This window comes from Ostrea edulis, chromosome 6, assembly GCF_947568905.1.
Source record: "Ostrea edulis chromosome 6, xbOstEdul1.1, whole genome shotgun sequence".
Classification (NCBI taxonomy): Eukaryota; Metazoa; Mollusca; class Bivalvia; order Ostreida; family Ostreidae; genus Ostrea; species Ostrea edulis.
The window spans coordinates 28,870,152-28,888,346 of record NC_079169.1 but is presented as its reverse complement, the minus strand read 5'-3'; the positions used below and the strand labels follow the sequence as shown (position 1 = coordinate 28,888,346).

At 34.2% G+C, this 18,195-nt stretch overlaps 1 protein-coding gene across 3 annotated transcripts in view; it reads right to left on the bottom strand.

Annotated features, from left to right (window-relative positions):
• Window positions 1–12,203, bottom strand: part of LOC125646276 (peroxisomal acyl-coenzyme A oxidase 1-like) — a 49,744-nt gene extending 37,541 nt beyond the window's left edge. Inside the window, exons 1-3 of one of the 3 annotated variants that reach the window (XM_056142326.1) lie at window positions 12,105–12,203; window positions 6,533–6,679; window positions 6,082–6,233 (exon numbers count right to left, since the gene is read on the bottom strand). The gene's annotated coding sequence lies outside the window, so the exon portion shown is untranslated. Of the gene's footprint in view, window positions 1–6,081; window positions 6,234–6,532; window positions 6,680–6,845 lie in introns of all 3 variants that reach the window. The other 2 variants (XM_056142324.1, XM_048872497.2) reach the window with 2 other exon arrangements.
• Between the last annotated feature and the right edge of the window lie 5,992 nt (window positions 12,204–18,195).

Genomic DNA, 18,195 nt, shown 5'->3' with positions numbered 1-18,195 from the left:
GGAGTACGTGGGTACATTCCGCGTGACCACAGGTGTGTGCGGGTGAGGGTGCAAGCCCAACCCACGTAACACCTCATCTATAGACATATCCATCTCACAAGTAAATAATCCACGAAAAATGTATCAAAAATGCAGTCAAGTAATGTCTAAATTGATTCAGTAATTAATAAAAATCCCCGTTAATCACTAAAATCGAAATCTATTCCCGAGTAGAAAAAAAGAAAAATCCCAAATCTGACACTACCCGCCAATATGGCGACCTAACAACGTGACTAGGGAAAGCAAAAGCAAAAAAAAAAAAAAAAAATAAAAAAAAAAAAATGCAATAACCCACCCAGGTAAGTTCGCGGCCTCGAGTTGGGCGCCAATAAAGTATCTACAGTCTTTATTACTGTGTATCTACATAAACATGGGTCCCGCGGACTTAACTGTTCTGCCTGCTGCTGATCTCTAACTTCGGGTAGGTCTTGTACGTCTGGAATGTACCATAACCGCGGGAAATCTCCTCGTGCTGCCGGATGTTGATCCTCCGCAATCCGGGGATAAACAAGTCGTACTGGGGAAGACTCCCCAGATACTACAATGATATCAATCAAAATTCAACTTTCGGCAGCTCCCTGCTACAGAGTTGCGCATGCGCATTGTAACTTTTTCTTTCGCTTTGAATCCTGAACGGTAAACAAATTCAGTCATGATTGCGCTAGCTATTTTCTGTGTGGTATGTTCCTTTTTAATCATTTTTTAAATTAATATGTTGACGGTGCTACCGTTTGAGCGAGCGCAGCTTCATGTATGTACAGATTAAATTTTGTAATGTTCATGCTTTGATCAGGTATCTACCCCGGGCACTGGAAGTTAATGTAAATATATAGTATGTGTATGTATAAAAATATATCCACATTTGGTATGGACCCCCCCCCCCCTCCTTTTTTATACATGCACATACTAAATATTTACATTAACTTCCAGTGCCCGTGATTTAAACAATATATCTATTGTAATGTTCATGCTTTGATCAGGTTCAATTTAAACAATATATATTTGCCGAATAATCACATATATGGCAAGGAATAAGGACTCTGTTTTTAAGTGCTTCTTTTGTACCCAAGGTTACATGCTCTATATTCCTTTATACAAAAGTTACAGAAAGGGTACAGCACAAATCATGGAAATTGAAAGTAAGAATTACATGAGGTGGCTCTACATAACCTAGGGTACAATGGGTACAGAAGTTAAAATGGTCTGTTGGATGCAGCTGATTGGTCAAGAATGTAACATGTCCACGCCTTCGATTACCTATATAGCTATTGCTACCTGTGATTATGACCTCGTCCTATCTGAACAATCAATTACAATGGATTCTATCTATTATTTCTGCTGTGTGTGCAGCATCTTTCATATCTATAACTGGATTTAATTCCATGATGGGTCAGTTCAATCATTATATCATCTAAGATTTTGTTGATGAAGAAATAATGTTAAATCAGGTTTATTTTATTTACGATTCAAAAGTAAAATAAAAGAAATATGGATTTATAAACATGATAAATGCTTTATTTTAGTGTAATCATAGTCAAATAATTGAAAGATAAAATGACCAATTTGAAAATTAAAACAAATTAAATATATAGAAAGAAATATTATAAAACATTCATAAATGTTAATTGGGTTCAGGACTTAATTGTGCTCATGCAGAAGTATATGAGTGAATAATATTTAAAATATATGCATTGTATTGTAAAAAAAAATTGTGAATGGGGTTGCTTCAAAATGAATATTCATATTATAGTATTTTCTATATATAAGCTATCTTTAGCACTGTACTTTGACAAACTTAGATTTATCTTTCCAAACATGTCGTCATGCATATATAATATATCAATTGTCTTAGTTTAGCTTATATCACTTTGGCTAGCAATGATTTGGATGCTCACATTTGAATAATGAAAAAGAGTTCAGCTTATAAGTACCTTTATTTCAAATGCAATACTTATTTAAGGTGCAATCATATAATCATGCAGTCATCAGACACTTTGAACTGCAAATTATCTTATAAAAAGTCATTTACATTTTTCTTTGATAATATAAATTGGCAAGTGATGTATAATTGCTTTTATTGATAAAGTACTACTTTGCAGTGACACAGATTAAAAATTTAATTATAACCATTATTCAGATCAATAGTTATAATTATCATTCAGTGCTCTGTAAATAGCTGTACAAGATAGGGGTGTGTCTAGTGCAAGCTTATTTAGGGTTCTTCTTTCACATCTTTTCTACTTCAGAGGGCACACCTGTGGTAGAAGGAATGTAGGAAAAAAAGTCACCGATAAGAGAGAACATTTTGTAAATGTCGATGTTTTTAATTTAAATCGCTTCCACAAGGAACCTCCTATCAGAAATATGCCTTGACCCAGTATGAAGGTCATTTTTGACAAGGTCACAGGGTACTACATGTAAGTAACGTATTAAAATATGGTTTTAGCCATATACTTTGAAATGAAAAAAAAAATCAAAGCTTATACTTTAGATAAAGGGTACTTTAGACTTAAAGGTATGTCCTGACCCTAACCCAGAGTAATTCAGATAAGGCCAAGGTCACCAGTTTTATAAGAATAAAATTCTTGCCATATCCATAACTTTGTTGTGGAAAAAACCCCAGAAGATTATACAAGACATGAATGATACTTGTGACTTTGAGAGGTGTAACAACCCTGCACTATGATTGTTTTAACAAGGTTAGAAAGAAATGTCATTAATACAAAAGTAAAGGTCTCAGAGTTCAAGATATATCTTAGAAATTTAAAATTTGAAAGGACAAAACCTTGGATTGGAAGAGGAACATAAAGTCACGGTCGCAGAACTGAGAATTTAAATATTTTTGGTCCATGACAATTTGATGCTTGGACTGTTGATAGATTTTGATACTCAACATGCATTCATTCCTTATAACATTTCCATTAGAATTTGGACAAAATAGCAGAGTTCTTTAAGCTATTTTAAAGTGAACCTTTTCTGTTTACCTTGCAGGGTCATCAGTCCTTAATCCTTGAGACAGCTCTAGTTAGTCTTATTTTGACATTTTATGATTGCAGCAATTGCAAGATATTGAACTATTGTTACATTTTTGTGACAGATGATTGAACAATCTAATTAAAATCAGACTCTAAGATACGCTCACAATCGCTTACGCAGAGTATACGGCATGAATTTAAGAAGTCTGATTTTAATTGTATTGATGATTGAAATACCGATTTTAGGTGAAGATGTTAAATTTAATTTATTTCAGGTTTATGAAGAAGAGGACATGGGTTTGATTCTCAGAATAGCAGTTTATATATACATTAACATGCCTTAGATAAATATATATTTAGTTTGCTTTGCACATATTTTTATTTTTTATGCACATTTTCCTATATATTTCTCCATGATATATTTAAAATATTATGTATGGATGGTGATGGCTGGGGTTGAGTTATATATAATTTAGTATGAAAACAACCTAATTTTTCCCAATTTTGTGTATATAAAGATCTATAAAGATCTTTATAACACAATTGAAGCTCTTTCTCTCTGCTTGCTGAAATCTTTACTACTTTTCTAACACTTCTACTGCACCAATCTAACACCATTATAGGTAGTGTACGGACAGTCTAAGACATGGGTTCAATTCCCATCACTACCAGAGTTGAATACATTTTTGTATGACTTATAGCTTAATTACAGTAATAAATTATAATACACTGCATGGCTTAATTTAACCTCACTGTTACATTGTTGTTTTTCTCTATTAAAAGAATTTATTCTATAGTTTTAGTAATGAAGTAATGATGACTTATTTTAAAAAATCTTAAGAACAGCAGGGCTCAAGTACTCAGGTGAGCTTTGTGGCACATACACCTCTTGTTTCAAGAATAAACATTATAACTCATACTTAACACTTAGGTTGCTCCTGACCTGAGGGTGTGTCAATACCCTATCATAAGGTAATTGACTGAGGTTAAGGTCACAACATTTTGTGCATAGTTTTGATCCAATAAAAACCCCCATGGTGGGTATTAGTCCTTCTATGACATCTCTGGATAGGATGATGATCTTAAAAGATCAATCTGCTTCATTTTTCTGTCATTAGCTTTAGAAGTTTTGTGTTAGTGTTTGTGTTACTGTTATTCAGTGGTAAGGTTGAGTTTACCTAAAAAAACCAAACACATTCTAATGCAACTGTTTTGTAAAATGCATTTTGATTGCCTAATCCACTGTAGTTTGCCGCAATAAAACGAGCATTTACGAGACGGAAAGTATTTGATTAATGCGTCAATTTACTGCCTAGATTTTCCATGAAGACCCTATTGGAAAATTCACATTTCTGGTATATACCCATGTTAAATCAGGCCATGTGTTAAACAAACCATTTGGAAAACAATATGGTATGGATTTTTATAATGCAATACTTAGCAAGAAACTGCTCGAATGGTACCTGTTATGAGTTGATGTATCAGTATGATACACAGTTAGATACATGTACATATACTTGAACATGTCCAATATTGATCAATAAATTTATATTGATGTCATAAGTTGGTAACACAGGATCCACATAATAATAATAAAAGATTAAAGTTACATTTTTATTGCAATTAATTTATAGGCATCGGGTTTATTAACACATAACATAGTTTGGTCAAATTGATATGCAAATACTTCTTAATTTGGTTATTTATTGCATGCTTTCTTACCTGAAACCTTTGATAGGCCCTTTTTTGACAATTTTTTTTTTTTAAATGTTGACACTTATGTATTAATGTTGCATATCTATATTTTGTTTTGATTAAAATGTAAACTACTGTATACAGTACCTGTGGATGTTTAAATGTGTGTTTTAAATTAGGTAAATTAGTAGGAAAACCACATATAGTATAAAATTATAACTATTCCTTCAACACTGTTCAAGACAATGTTGTTTTAAAAGCTAAATCACTTCATGTTGGAATGTTTACATGAAAACTTCTCTTGTTTGATGTATTGAATGTATTGTATATTAAACTTAATGTTGTGTATATTTTACTTGATAATCTTCCAAACCATAGACTTCTGATGATAAAATTATGAAAACACTGTTCACGCTTTTATTTATGAGGGCCGAAACCTTCTTGGTGCTTTGCCTTTAAACTTCATTTTATAAGACTTGCTTTATTTTTTTTTTAAAAATATGCTTTTTTTCTAAGAAAAGTTATAACCATGTATTATAAATTATTTTGCACCAGGAAGGTCTCAGGAATAAATCTGTTCTCTTACCTGACTGATTAGGCCCAAAGAGAACATTTAAATATCAGCATTTTCAAAAGTATATTTCTTATTTCAAAACAAGCATTAAGAAGCCAAAGAGGCACATCAGATTTGATGTATAGATGCACCTTTTAAAAAAACTTCTCTCTACTATAATACTCAGTATCAGTGAGTGAATGGAAGCATTAACTGAGAAGAAGATTCATTAAAATATTCAATATGATGTGGGTGTTGCAGTTGGGGTGGGAAAAGTTATAATGTAGCTGGAGGGGGGAAGCCCAACTCAATCATTTGAATTAAATATTGGTTATTAACCATCACAATGTTTGTTAAAATTGTGATTTTTTTTTATTTGAATCATTCAAATAACAAAGAGAAAAGAAAAAGTGTTAATAAACCTTGTACATCTACTTCCAATTTCTTTTCCACCTATATTTTAGAGCTTTTCATTCTCACACGGGTCCAACACAAAACTAATTTTATTCACTTCATTAAAATACATATGTGGTCACTATTGTGTTTATACATGTATGTCTTAATTTATCAAAATATCACAGGCACTTAACATATTTTTGTTATCTAAATTTCGGTGTACTCTGCAACGTAAAGCTGGCGGGGAGGGGGGGTTAAATACCACTGTGCTTAATTTGTCAAGGTATCTTAAACCACTTATACATTGGGTTAAAATTCCAAGCAAGTTAATACCTTTGTTACCTTGAGTAACACATTAAATATCATAACATTAAACTAACACGCAAAAGAGACGACTGATACGGGATTTGACCGTTTTCTTACTTGATTCTAGGCCTACTTTCACTTTGTGTGTGACGTCACAATTATGGTCACATGGTGTGCAGGGAGCTGCCTTTAGACTCGTTCTATAAATCAGTCGAGACTCGATCGCTCGAGTACAGGACGACATTGGTGGGATGCCGATCTCGATGATTCTTGCATGTAAAATGAATAATTATTAGTAAGTTTCTGTTGATATTTTGCTAAAGGAGCTGCACTAGTTATATAATTTAATATATTAGTTAAAATGCACGTCTTCTTATTAAAATATGTGCATAAATGAAGTTCATATGCCGATCACAATTTCAGATGTAGAATTAAAAACCAAAGCATTTTCTGGTTTTTAAAACAAAATAATTCAATAATACCAATTGTTTTATTGTCTTTTGGTTTTTTTCATCACCAAACTTCACACTAATTGCTGATTACAACCATATAAAATGTTTACAATTACCTATGGGTCGAATTATGCGAGCGTCGAACAGCAGGGCTACCGCTATATTTAGAGCGACCCTGAGCACCAGCGACCGCGATCACCGCTACACCGGGAACAACATTCTGATTGGCTAATATGGACGCCAATGGCGCCGATAAATGCAGTCTGAAATACAAGATATAAATTTAGCCATAGCTCATTCAATTCCTCTTCAATATGAATGACACTTTGGATATATGTATTTACAGACATGAACTATCATAATAGAGGTGGGTTTTTTTTATAATACATTAGTGTTTTCGGTACTTTTATTGGTGTTTTCGGGAATTACCTGGTGTTTACGGTGTTTCCGGTAATTCCACGGACCCCTGGGCTTCCTCAAGATCTAAAGAATGCCTATACTGGCAGTTATTGTTATCAAAACACCTCTCTGGGGTAGCCCCAGACCACAATGTCTACAGATGTCACTCCACCTGAGATCTATTGTTAAATGTTTGATTGACAGGCAGCTTACAATTTGGGGGTGTCAACTTAAAATTAATATAGATGAATTTCATTCACTAGAAAAGATGAATTGATTGATTTTTGTAAAATTGGGTTTAAATATTTCTTAATAGTATAATGGTTTTGTTGGGGAAGAAAGAAAATTTGAACCTAATTTTATAAAATAAAAATATTTTTATGTGCAAGAAATATGAAGTCATTCTGTTCGCCGGTTTTAATGTAATCTATAAAACGGGTACTACTAAACAGAGTACGTTAGAGTACTATAGAGTACGCTGGTAAAATTTCCAAATTTAATGCAATTTAAGTGTTTATTTGTATGTATACCGCTTAAATAAACATGATTACAAAATAATTTTGCAATATTTGTCAAAAGTACTTGGGATTTTTTTTTTTTTTTTTTAGCTCTACATTAAATTTATTGAAGATTTACGGCATCCCGATCTCGATTATTAGCGATATGACATTATATCAGTAATTAATTACACTGTAGATAATTAATTCCATCTATGATTGGTAGTTACTCGTAAGTCATGATCTTTGATTTTCTTATTTTCTTTTCCTCTTGTTTTTTTTGGGGGGGGGGGTGTCTTTTTTTTTTATCCCCCTCCTTTTTTTAAATTCATCTTTTTATTTTATGTTTTGTTTCTTTGTTGTCTTTTAAGGTTTTTGTAATTTGATTTGGTGAATCTGGAAAAGAAAGTAAAAAAAAATTCATTTTCAAAAAATGCTTCAAAAGGTTAGGTGTCCGTGTGAAGATTCTCAATTCATTATGAGTGGGTCTTTAGATAGGAGGAAAACTCTACACAACCCTTGCATATAAAATTTACTTTATTCTTGCCAATATTGAATATCAGAATTTAACTATAAACTACTTAATGGTACTTTGAACAATAATGTACATGAAAGCAAATGGAAAAAGGATATGTCTCCATCATGTGAAGATTGCAATGTCGATGAAGACATCAAAAATATTTTATATGAATGCAAAATTACTAAGCATATTTGGAAGAAAATTAGCTCCTTCTTGAAGTTTTATATTACATGGAAAACTATTGTACGGGGATATCAATCTAATTAAAATTAGATGTTAGATCCGTTCGCGTACTCGCATACATAACGCGAGCGGATCTAACATCTAATTTTAATTAGATTGCTGGGATATTATAATGAAATCAGTGGGAAAAAACAATCTCTCTGAATAATCTTGTATCCTTTGCAAGTTTTTCTATCTATAAATATAAAATGAAATGCAGATTATAGAAGGAGAAAATGATGGAGCAAGATCTCCTACATAAATCTAAAATTGAACTTTCTAATCCATAGTTATTATGCCATGTTTTTATTTATGTAACCGTCATGTATTTAAATCAAAACACACTGGTGGTTCGGGTTCTAAAGTTCTTTATTGTTATATCCTAATTCTGGAGGATGATCTAAAAAATATGTAAAATACATGATTGTAATTAAGTTCTCTCTCACTCTATCATTCACACTTTTAGTTATATTAAAATAATGATTACAAAATATTTATAAATTAATGTAATATATAAATATTTACCAATAGAGTAAATTCAAACTCTTACCGTAAACTCGGAAGAACAGAAACTGCAGTAAAACTTAGTTTCTTTGATATGACAATATGTGAATAATAAGTCACTCAGTCCGGATTTGGAGTGTTGCTGGGTTAGTTTCTGGAATTGGCGCCAATCTTGCTTATATAGCACCAAACCAGTAAAAACAACTCACAAGATACTCACAACTACACACAAACCATACTGACCTTTCACACTTCTCTCTCTACTAATCAGCGTTCATCCCCATGAATATGAATGAAATGAAACGACTTACGATGAAATCAGTAACGTAATGAAATTATATTAGTATGTTAAATATGAATTATTTCATCCTGTGACATTCTCCCCCTCTTAGAGAAAATGTCTCCTGACATTTCTAAGATCAGAACTCAGGACTGTAATAAAATTCAATTAAATATTAATATTAATAATGATACTAATGCAACTGATCTGGAAATAAGAAGATCAAATAACAGAAGCTGCAACATGTAAATACTCATGGCCGCAACATGCAAGATAATCAGTTTTAGTGCACATGGTAATGTCATAAATAAAATTGGATCAAATACTGCTCTGAAAAATTATATGATTAATCCACTTAAAATAACTTAAACTAATTTCCTAACTAATCATATGAATAAGTACGAAATATCCTAAAACTATCTAGACTGTTTCATCCTGTGACATTCTCTCCTAAACATACCATACTTGCGCAGTTTGTTCACCTACAACCCACTCTCCATATCTATCTGGAGGTTTTCGTCCGCGATCTGAGCGACGGAGTTGTGGACTGAATGTAGACCGGTTCGATTCACTATTTCTTGACGGATTATTTATATTTACGTTCGAATAATCTGCAAAAGAATTTGTGTTAGAGCTATTCTGAAGTTCAACAGAAGAAAATGTTTCTTGCTGTAGTGAGGGTCTACTATCATCAACACTAAAAGTATAGATTGTCCCTAAATCACCTGATCTTATATGTTCACTTGAACTATTGAGACAAGTATTGTGATTAACACCTGAAGTGTTTAAGACATTTCTATCCGTATATGATACGGGTTTGGAAACAAATATAATTTGATCCCTTTCTGAATCGCTTGATTCTGAGTCGCTATCGGTACTGATACTCCCTCGTACATTGTATATGTGTTTCGAGCCGTATGTACACCATCCACGATACTCGGTCAAAATGAACAACAAGCATGGCTGAAAACCTTCATTATACTGAAAAGATCTATACGTTTTCGAAACCTTACCGATTATTGCATTTCGTCAGAATCACTCTTTTGATATATTCTTACGCATAATCATTATTGTTGTAAACTTTGGGTAAAATATTATCAAAACTGTATCTTGATTTTTGTATCATTTTATATATAGAATCATGTCAGAGTCTATATACTTACCAACCAACCTGACAATATACCACAGGACTTCAGAGCATGTATAACTTTGTATACGTCATCCAAGGCTGTCAGAGTTCATAATAAACTATCGTAACTAATCAAAAGCTGGTACTAAGGCAGGGTTCAATGTCACACTAAATACATAATGTCATACGCCATTACAGAAAGGGAGATTATAGCAGATAATGATTAGATTTATATGATACATGTTGGTATAAGTGTATTGCATGAATAGTGTATTGTAAACGAGGCATGCCGGATCCAGAATTTTTTAACCCGCGGAAGGGTGGGGGTGTTGGATCAAATTTATACCAGGGGTCGAAAATTTAATATTTTATGATTGGAACTGCACATAAATATAAGCGCAAACGATAATGTATCTCAGACAATATTAAGGTTGTCCCCTCCCCTGTAACTATGCCTGTCAGGTTGTTGATATCAAGTGGTGGCAACCCATTATGATAATGTTGTTTAGAGTGATGTCACCCCACCCCCACACATGTAGCACACGTTTATATATATTCGTATTCCACCATGGTTTTCCTATGATGAAAAGCTTGAATAAAATTCCTAATGTTGTTGTCAGAACAACATCACGATACTAAAGTAACAAGATTTCACACGTCACAGCACCATACTGAGCAGTTCACATCGACAACAAGTTCTAAAAATAAAAATCTTAAGTTACAAAAGTTCTTCAGAAATGACCGATCCATGCATGGGTATGTTCTGCGCTAATCACAGCAGCTGATGAGCAATCAAAGGACTAGGTGCGAAAGCAGCCAGATATAAGGCACTGCTGTCTATTCAAGACTGTTTCATTTCTGTGAAATTCCGTAGTTTCAAAGTTGAAATGGCAAGAAAATTGAAACGAAAATGAAGATTTTCCAATGAAAATACTGAGACGTCACAGAGTCTCTCTCCTGTTGAGGTTGTCCTTTATTTTTCAGGAATAAAAAGTTGTGAATGAGTATTGTGTGTACTATGCTTCATGGTATTCAATACCAACGGTAATTAGTATGTATCATCTACATGTATTCATACATAATTATGTAAGTGTGGTATGAAAATGATTTTGATACTAAAATCCTCGAAATATAAGCGATATACGGCACAGGGGCTTGTCTTTTCGGATTGTGGAAGATAAAAAATATAATTAAAAATATGAATCCTCTTAAAAAAAACAACCTTAGAAGTCGTTTTCATAAAGATGCCGACACGTTTCTGCAATCTATACATCGTTTCAATTACACCCCCTGCAAGTAAATATCATATCAATACAAGGGGCAAAAGTCGCCAACTTGGTAAAAATACCCCCATTCAGTTCAACACCCGTTTCTGTACCCCAAACTAACAATTTACATGATTTATTGGATTATCGTGGCAAAATTCGCAGCAGCGATGATTTTCCTAAATGATGATGTACCTTCCGTCGGTTGACACGCATTCCATCATTTGATATCGATATGATACTACTTGCAGGGGATGTAAATTTAGACGACGTATAAATTGCCGAAACCTGTCGGCATAACTTTATCAAAACGACTTCAAAGGTGGTTTACAAGAGGATTCATTTTTTTTTATCAATGCGGAAGATAAGCCCATGTGACATATGACAGTATCTCTGTCGATCCTCCCTGGGCCTGGCTTGAATATCTCGATTACTTTTTTTTAATAACATGCCCTACATACGACCAGAACGCTTTTTAAATAATCCAGCCGCAGTCGACAGGAATTCAACATATTCTTGGATAAATCTGCAAAGTCCCAAAGTGCCCTGATGCCTCATTACTTCACAAGAAATCCAACGGTACAGCACCCAGAACCAATAAATCATGTGCAGATTCTCAAAACTACTTTTGTCATACGTAATTTCCATGCACATGAGTGCCTTTACAGGGGAGAAATAAAGTGAAAAATAACCCTAAGCCAGGGAAATATCTTAACTTTAGGCCTAGTACATGTATAGTTGGGTTTATTGATGAGAGATTAGTTTAAAGTCTGAGATTTTCCTAAATCGGCAGATTCAAAGTACCATATGTTGACTATACTGTCCAATATTAAGACCTGTAGTAAATTAAGAAATGCAACATTCAAACTTACGTCAAAACTCCTTCGATTCCCGTAGTTTCAGTATCACTTGACACAGTTACTCAAGTGTGTGTGTTTACATTTGTCACGTGACTGTACCATCATAATCCCGATCCCGAAGTAATTAAGCACTGCAAACTAATTTCTATGGAAAGGAGGGTTTATTCATATTTGGTCTTTCCTATCCCCCTTTCTAGACCTAGGACTAGTCTAGTCCCCGCCCCCGCCACTCTTTTTGATAACTCGTTTTGGGTGGGGACCAGACCAAGAGATTATAACTGGAATTTCACAAGTGGTCATCTCAAATTCTTAAATATAGAGTAGAACTGGCTATTCAGAACGCCTTAGGGAGATGATCGGCGGGAAAATCACATGTTTTAGATAAATTATTGGTTGTAGGGTATTTAGTTTTTGGGTATTTAGTTTTTAATTGGAGGGGTATTAAGACTTACGTACACGTTATCCACACTTCAGGTGATTTTTTCTGATTTGAAGTAACGATGGGCGATAAAAATCCCCATAGGTTAAGCTGTGACTATAGAAATCCCCATAAATACAGAACTGTGGCTATAGAAATCCCCATAAGTACGGAACTGTGGCTATAGAAATCCCCATAAATACAGAACTGTGGCTGTAGAAATCCCCATAAGTACAGAACTGTGGCTATAGAAATCCCCATAAGTACAAGAACTGTGGCTATAGAAATCCCCATAAGTACAAGAACTGTGGCTATAGAAATCCCCATAAATACAAAACTGTGGCTATAGAAATCCCCATAAATACAGAACTGTGGCTATAGAAATCCCCATAAATACAGAACTGTGGCTATAGAAATTCCCATAAGTACGGAACTGTGGCTATATAAATCCCCATTGATACAGAGCTGTGGACATAGAAATCCCCATAAATACAGAACTGTGGACATAGGAATCCCCATAAATACAGAACTGTGGACATAGAAATCCCCATAAGTACAGAACTGTGGCTGTCTGAAAAGAAAAATTCCATTTTTTCCTCCCGTGGACATTGATCATGCCCCTTAATTCCACAGCACAATAATAACTAAATCACGACTATTAGAAAAAATATGTACTTGTTTAAAAACAGAAATAAACGTACCAATGTGCCTCGTTAATCAAATGATCACTATGATAGAGGGCGAACAGGAACTTCTCTCGCCGGTAAGTGAGAAAGTTTCCCAGTTTAATTTCGGAAGGTCGGTGGTCTCTTTCCAGGTACATTGTATCTGGGTTCTCTCTTCCACCAATAAAAACTGGGCGCCACCAGATAACTGAAAAATTGTTGAGTGTGGCAGAAAACATTAAATCAATCAATCAATCTCTTCTTCCACCCCAACCCCCTGCGGGTCCACTATTGCTTTTTCTATTACACTTACCGGTATTATCTTTCCTTCCTCCTCACTCACTTTAGCCTCGTTCCCAAGATCGGAAGGTCTCGGGAACCAGGCTACACTCTCTTCTCCTTCCCGGACCTCCCTATATACTCCTTCAGCCCTGGCATCTCCAATTTGATTCGGCCATCCGCTACCACATATTCTTTGGCGGATTTAAAGGGGAGGGGGTGACTTCGAACCTTAAAACTCTTGCAAAATTCTCATTTTGAGCAGAATCAATAAATTAATTGATTAAACTTTTTATGGCTTTTGTAAATTTGGTGATTAAATTGCCGATTATGCTTTGTTAAAGAAATTACAACGTCTGGTTCGTGTCCTCTTTGCGAATCACTAATTTCTATTAACAGTGCGACGAAAGTCTGGCGTTTCGTCCAATCTAATTAAAATTATTACCTTATTAAAGATACAAATAAACCCTTTGCAAAAAGAACCAAAACAAAACAAAAAACAAAACTGGGATTTTCTGTCTTGCACCAAAATTTACATATGTAATTGTTGAGGTTTTTAAAATGTTTCACCTGAAGTAAAAAAAAAAAAAAAATCCATTAGATTTCGATGGGATCTTTTACTCCTAAGTGTAAGAACAATATGCAAAATATACACAGGTATGCAAGTGAATGGTCTTGTTCATTTGTATCATTTATGTGGTGATTTGTTCACTATGGAATCCAGATAGGGCCACGAAGTTCACTATCGCACCATCGAGGTTCGGGTCGATGGTGCGATGACGATGGCGCGATGGTTCGATGACGATGACGCGATGGTGCTATAGTGCGATGACGGTGGTACGATAATGCGATAACCATGGTGCGATACCGATAATGCGATAACGCTACATCGTCATCGTGCCATCGCGCCAGCGGTATCGCATCATCGCCATCGGACCATCGCGTCATCGTTATCGCATTATCGCGCCATCGTCGTCGCGCTATCGCACCATCGTCATCGCACCATCGTATTATCGCGTCATCGCACAGTCGACCCAAACCTCGATGGTGCGATAGTGAACTACGTGGCCCTATCAGGATTCCATAGTTCGCCAGCATACGAGAACAGTGGTGGAACACCATCGTTATGTAATGGCTTCAGTGTCGAACTGTGTGCTCTCGGAATTCGAATGCATGGTTCCTTGTTCTTCTTGGTGGCCCAATATCTACACCTTTAAATCAGATGAATGCCACATCATTCCGTCTGCTGAACTTTAAATTGGTGCGCATAGCACTTCAGCCCTATACTACAGATGCTCACCGCAGTAATTATATCTATATTAAATATGTCTTGGCTTTAAAAGGGACAGCTGCTACCCAGGCACTCGACGTTTTAAATATCTATAATAATAAAATATTGTCTTACTGTAAACATAATATTATGTTTACAGGAAGACAATTTTTTATTATAGATATTTAAAACGTCGAGTGCCTGTGCTGCTACCATATGTTCTCATCTATTGAGGTGTACAACTGCATGGGAATATCCTTTTCTTTTACTGCGTACCGATAATGGGTTTTTCTTTTCTTTTCCCTTTCTTTTTTTTTTTTTTTTTTTTTTTTTTTTTTTTTGTATGCATTTGTAATTATCTTGATTTTAATGTATTTTCTTTATAATCTCCTAAGGGAGGAAATAAAGTATGAATGAATGAATGAAAAGTATGAATGAATGAATGAATGAACGAAACCTGTTAAAACACGTACTGTTGAGTTCTCCATTTTCCCGAATACAAAGACTGTACTATCATAATTCCCTTTTCTTTCTTAACCAAAATGACAAAATTAAAGGTTACAAGTTTTAGAAATTATTGTCCAAATCATTGTTTGATTTCTGACAATCTGATTAAAATAAGATCTTTGATCCGCCCCGTTAATGTCGCTACTTTGTTTATAACAATAACGGAGCGGATCAAAGATCTTATTTTAATCAGATTGGATTTCTGATTGTGTAATTTATAGAGGGCGAAGCCCTCTCACGGCCCGAAGGGCCGTGAGAGCGGAGCTCTCCCTATAGGTAACACGTATATACATGTTTAAAAGGAAAATAATGAAAAATTAAACCATACCTATGGAACTTGAAAAGTTTGGTACCAATGGCGTCGATTCAAATATTAGCGCGTGGACATGTATTCCTCCATTTTGAATCTCGTCTACCCTAGTTCACGTCGTTCTGAGATGTTACATAAAATCCGTAAAGGCATGTAAATCTTATTTTCTTAGTCATATATAATCACTCCACGATTAACGCCATGTTTTTTGTTGTGGTTCAAACGCTAAGTTTGTAAATTTGCTAAATAACGACGCTGAATATGACGTTTAATATATAGGCGGATCAAATGTCCAGGATGCTTTGATACAGCTCCGTCCGCGTGCTAACTTCGAGTTGTTTTTGTCCTGTTTTGGATATAGATACTAATGCCAAAACTTTTTTACTTCGCCCTCAAACACGGTCACGCCGTAAAACATATTAATACATGACATTGTACAGGTATACAGAGGGGAAAAATTACAATTATTTTGAAATTGCATTGTTCAGGGCCCCTGAACAATGCAATTGAATTACAAAAAAAATAGCAGTTGTGGACAGGTCATTGCTATCAAAACTCAGGTATACTGGCAGGGGGTCTGGGGGCCGCCTTGAGGTGGGGGCCCAGGGGGCGAAGCCCCCGGCTTTTACAGATTTTATAGGGCTTGGAATATATCTCCTATCTAAGTCATTTTTACTATTTTCCATCATTTCTAATAAGGTGAAATTAGTAAAATGTCGCAAATTTTAAGGGTTTTTGGAAAAAACCAAGCTCTCCCAATAAAATAATTCAAGAAATCAAAATATTTTGTCATTTATTTCTCTGGGAGTGGAAGATATTATTGCTTTTTTTATTGTTTAGTACATCTTTCTGAACAAGATACCACGATCGATTTACCTTAAATTTGAAAATGCGCCCCCCCCTTAAATCCGCCACTGTGTAAACATGTATTACTATATAGCAGATCTAAATCACCTTTTTAATTACAATGGAAACCTTACGTTAAAGAAACCCCACTGTTTATGGTACACATTTCTTTGAGCTGCTATTTATCAAATTGAAATTACTGGCATGTGATTGTCGTTGTTCATGACCCTTCTTTTATTTGGTAAAGTTGTGCTGCACGTGCATTGAAACAATGTACCGACGAGTGGTGGAAATAACACAGGTGTTTGTATACAGGGTGTCGAGAATTTGGGCCGGCGTTTCATAAAAAGGTGTGAACGTTTGCAGGGAAGTCTGATAAATAATGTATTTGGATAAGATTTGCTTTTGATTTATATTTCACATTATCATGTAGGTATTTGCAGACGAATTGTGGAATCTTTAAATATCATGTTTGTGAAATAAAGTGAGAAATTGAATACTGACTTTTAAAAGACACAGAAATACAGAATTGATATGTACAAAGAAGTTGCTATAAATTAATGATCTTATATGTGATGAAAATTATCCATAAATTATATATAACAAATAAAAATAAAACTTCCCAGAGCTTCAATTTGTAATTATTAAAGGTTTTAATAAAAACTTATCTTTTTCATAAACCCATTTAATATCAATCATTCAAATTTTGGCTCTCATGTTATTTTTAACCTTTTTACTTCACACAATCCGAAAAAAAAAATTACTTGAATTACATGTAATGCATTAAGAGAATTACACAATTTGAATTTATTTAATACTAATAATAATGCTTTGATTAGATAATGTACAAGAAAGTGGTAGTTAAAACAATTATGGGGGTCACTATTCATGGTGTAGAAGGTAATTTGAAAACAGCAAAATAACAACTTTATTATTTTCAATGGATCCATAATAATAAAAAAATTCAGCACAGCATGAAATTCTGATTGGCAAGACATTCTTGAAAACTTTGGTTTAAAACTTTTGTTTTCACCTTTTGAGCACTGACCTTTCCTTCATTATTGTTCAGGCCAAATAAAAACATGTGTGGTTACAGTTAAACGACAGTCCATAATTTTTACCCCGACCCTCAACTATCTTTTTTTCCTGTTTTTAATATTTCCTAAATTAGTTACCATATACAAATAAAATACACGCCTTTTTCAAGATTTTCTTTTATGAGAAGGGTTAACTTTATTTACCACTATATACAGGTTTTTGGCCCATTTTCCTTCAGGTGAAGCTTTAAGTTCTTTCATAGCCAATATATAGATACCGCTCAAATGCTAAGCTGTAAACACTTACAACAGGCCATCTAACGTTAGACAGAGAGTGACATAGAACTAAAAAAAAAAAATGCTTAAATACACAACTGAGCTATCACCCTACTTATTTTTAAAACAGTAAGAAATATTTTAAAACTTGGAAGGGTTTGAAAACTGTATCCTGGGTGAAATATGACAACATGATTTTGGCAAATGCACTGATTTTGTTCTGCATTTTTATTTTTTAAACATATATATATAAGTCTTAGAATTGTAAACACTAGGGTGATCCCTACCAATTTTGATAAATATATGTAAATGGTATATGCAAGGAAGTGACGATAAAAGGAAACTGTTTCCATCTTAAGTCTATAATAAAAAAGAAATTAAATATCATTCCTACATACCAACACTATATTTCAAGGGATTGTAACTGAAACCACACATAGTATTTTATTTCGTCTCTTCATTTTGGCTTTCTATAACATTTATTTTTATTCATTC